Source organism: Medicago sativa, chromosome 8, assembly GCF_051527215.1.
Source record: "Medicago sativa cultivar Bolivia chromosome 8, Bolivia_mono, whole genome shotgun sequence".
In the NCBI taxonomy this organism is placed as follows: domain Eukaryota; kingdom Viridiplantae; phylum Streptophyta; class Magnoliopsida; order Fabales; family Fabaceae; genus Medicago; species Medicago sativa.
The window spans coordinates 33,875,008-33,878,965 of record NC_140756.1 but is presented as its reverse complement, the minus strand read 5'-3'; the positions used below and the strand labels follow the sequence as shown (position 1 = coordinate 33,878,965).

Genomic DNA, 3,958 nt, shown 5'->3' with positions numbered 1-3,958 from the left:
TTAGATGACACAAGGATGCTCATTCACATCACTATCGGGTACCCAATCAATGGCCTTGTTACCAACAAAATGGCAAATAGGGACTGTTTCAGGCTTGACTTTGAGAATTTCATAGAGCACATCAGGATCCAAACCTCTTGTATCATGGTGGCAGACAGTTAGTGCCTTAGCTTTGGTTCCATCTAAAGCCACCAATGGCACCATCTAAGTTGTAGTTGCATTAACTTGGTGACAATAAAATACAACATTTTTGAAATTTAATCTATGACACATCACCGCTTTGTCTCCAATTTTTTTCACTTCATCCACCACATATTGGTCCTTATTTTTGGCAAAGGAACTTGAAATCACCTTAATGTTGGTCCCAAGCTTTGAAATGGCAAAATCTACCATTGATTCTAGGGATAGTGCACAATGCTTATCTTCTCCTATAGCTGATGGGCTTCCACAATAGTTGTCAAGCCCTTGTCTCTCTTTTTCATCCCACGTGTGAGTTGTAATAGGTTGTCTCTCTTTTTTTTTTCATCCCACGTGTGAGTTGTAATAGGTTGTTTCTCTTTTTCATTCCACATGAGAGTTGTAGCAGGTTGTCTCTCTTTTTCGCCCCACATACGAGTTTTAAGAGGTTGTCTCTCTTTTTCATTCCATATGCGAGTTGTGATAGGTTGTCTCTCTTTTTCATTCCACATGAGAGTTGTAGCAGGTTGTCCCTCTTTTTCGCCCCACATGCGAGTTGTAAGAGGTTGCCTCTCTTTTTCATTCCACATGCGAGTTGTAGCAGGTTGTCTCTCTTTTTCACCCCACATATGAGTTGTAATAGGCTGTCTCTCTTTTTCATTCCACGTGAGAGTTGTAGCAGGTTGTCTCTCTTTTTCACCGCACATACGAGTTGTAAGAGATTGTCTCTCTTTTTCATTCGACATACGAGTTGTAATAGGTTGTCTCTCTTTTTCATTCCACATGTGAGTTGTAAGAGATTGTCGCTTTTTTTCATCCCATGCGCGAGACTTAAAAGTGTCACTTGATTTCTTAGGCCATAAGTGAGCTCCAAAAGATTGTCTTATTTTTTGGTTTGTGTTGTCACCAGAAATTATTTTTTCATTTCTCCATCCACGAATGCCTAAGTTAATTTTATTTCCAGGATATAGGTCATGTTCAAAAAAAAATGTCCAATACTGCTTACTTTCTTCACCTCTTATGGGTACATTGGTTCCGCTCTCTGCACCATCAAAGATCGAAAGTAACTCTCAACACATAAATAATATAATAATATATTCATGGATAAGGAAAATAAAATTAATTATTTCATTACTCAAATTAAAAAGAGAGACAACCTATTGGACTAGCATTCTTTCAGAAAAACAAACAAAAAAAATATCAATACCAATGAAATTATTATTTGTTGCAGCTTTTTTGATATTTTTACAAATATACCATCATAGAGATAGAGAATGGTGAGGTATTAAATAATACAGAAATATTAAAAAAGACAAATATGAGTTTTATAAAACCACTTCAAATTAATTTGTACCTTTTATATGACTATCGTCTTAAAAAAAAACTAATTTTTGTGGGAGAGATTGTTTCAATATTTTTCTGAAGAAGGAGATTGTTATAATAATATTATAACTATATATGTAAAAATGGATTCAGAATGTGAAAGGTGCATATGAATTGATTTGACAACAATGAAAAAAAATCGTGACAAAAATATTTGGTGACAACTTCTTTACCCATCAATAAAGAGTGGATAGCACAACTTATGCTGAGTTGGCACAATCAAAGTTATTTATTTGTTTTCTATTATTTTTAATATTATATAAATATATAATTTTGATTGGGCCAACTCAGCATGGGTAGTGTTACCCACCTTTTATTGATGGATAAACAATAATTTTCCAAACTATTTTGAGGAACATAATTTGCTATAAAATCTTAGACACAACAAAAATTGAGATGTTTACAAAGATCGAAAATTTGTTTAAAATAAGTAACAAAAGTCTTCATAAAATTAGATTAGTTGGTAATGAATAATAATTTTAAAATCTGAACTTCACACTTGTTTGTTTATTTTGATGAGATAATTTTTAGAGAAATGATATTTGAACAACCAATTTTTGATAACTTTTGTGACAACTTTCTCTCTCAAACTCACATTATTTTTTTACTTTATCTCTCTATTGCTTTGGTTTTTGTGTCACTACCTAAATTTCTTTGTAAATTTTAGTTGTCTAAGAAGTTGTCCCAAGAAAGAGTTGTTCAAATAACATTCCTCTAATTTTTAATCAAGAGGCTACTCTGCTAAAGAAAAATTAAAGAGAAAATGAGTAATAATTCATTTATTAACCGGGTAACAACAAATCCGACAGAGCCTTGGGCAGAGGAGTGTTAGGCCAAATGGATTTCCAATAGTTTTCCTGTGACTGTGATGCATTGATTCCCACAAGAGCAAACTGCAAATATTACGGTGTTACTATTAGTGTCATTAGACAACAACTATTAAATGAATCGAGGATCATATTAACTTGTGTTTTAAAGGTACATATTAAACAACCTAAAAAGGGCAATCTTACATTAAAAAACATAATATGGTATGTTAACATTTTATATGCATTTATAACTATTTTTACATATTACTCCAAATTATATATATATATATATATATATATATATATATATATATATATATATAGGGTTAATATATTTTTACCCCTCTAATATTAGCGATTTCCGGTTTACCTCCTGTAAATAAATTTGTTTAGATTTCAACCTTGTAATTTGAAGATTTTCTGATTTTGGACCTTCATGGCATCAAATTTGAAAATTTAAGGTACTTTCGCCCCCTGTAATTTGTGATAATTTCGTTTTACCTCCTGTCATATCATCGATATTTCGGTTTAACCCTATGTCATATCATCGATTTTGTACAGTCAAAATTCATGAAAGTCGAAAACCAAAAATCTTCAAATTACAGGGTTGGAATGATCTATACAAATTTTTTACACGGCATAAACCGGAAATCACTAATATTGTAGGGGTAAACATATATACATAACGTTTATCACTTTAAAAAAAATATAAAATATAAAACGTTTGTATTCATGCATTGTTTTGTCAAATAGTATTGACATATAAAAGGTGGATTCATGCATTATTTGTAAATCCATTGGAGTAAATATTAAGTATATACATATTGAGAGAGTTAAAAATACAAATGGTATCTATAAAAAGTGACCGGTCAAGTATTACTATCATCAAAACATGTGAGTAATGGTAAGGACACTCTTTTTAACATTCTCTCTGACAATCACTCTTTTATTTTATGAAACTAGTGTATGTTCCACCACTTTAAGTTAAATTTATTTTCAATGTGTGAGATTCACCTTGATTTAAACCAATAATGAAGTGGAACTTATTTTTAGGAGAGTGTTGAAAAGAGAATGTTACTAACACTACTCAACATATGTTTGTATAATTTGTGACACAAACGGAAAATGATACATTGAAAAGCCCAAAAATTGATTGGAAGAAGTTGAGACAAGCAAAGCCGAAAATAGCTTACACAAAGTAGAGAGAAAACAGATAGATGTATGAACTGCATTGTAGAAGCTCGAAGCTTGATTATTATGTGCATATGAGGAAGGTGAAGGATTCTTACATGCCTTGTATATAAAGTGAATACAGTGGGCCTCCTCATATATTAATCTCTTGTCAAATATATTAAACTATCGATGAAATAGGCACCACCAAAAAAACATCTATGAAATATACTAAAATAACCAAAATGGTGCGATTAAGTGAGAGATGCTTAGGTCAGGTCAGTTAATAGTTTAACCTCTGGCACAGGGGATGGATCCAAGAATTTTATAGAGTCTGAGTAAAATTTTAACATAACTTCACAGGTGATATAATATATAAATAATCATAAATTGAAATAAAAAGAGGTTCATCATTTTGT

General features: G+C 31.6%; 1 pseudogene across 1 annotated transcript; it reads right to left on the bottom strand.

The window, feature by feature from the left end:
- LOC146898642 (unknown seed protein USP-like) lies at positions 1-3,620 on the bottom strand (annotated as a pseudogene). Its single transcript, XR_015021502.1, has 4 exons — positions 3,563-3,620; positions 2,348-2,453; positions 1,119-1,219; positions 1-540 (listed from the first exon to the last, which is right to left on the bottom strand). The product of XR_015021502.1 is annotated as an unknown seed protein USP-like (transcript).
- Positions 3,621-3,958: the final 338 nt, after the last annotated feature.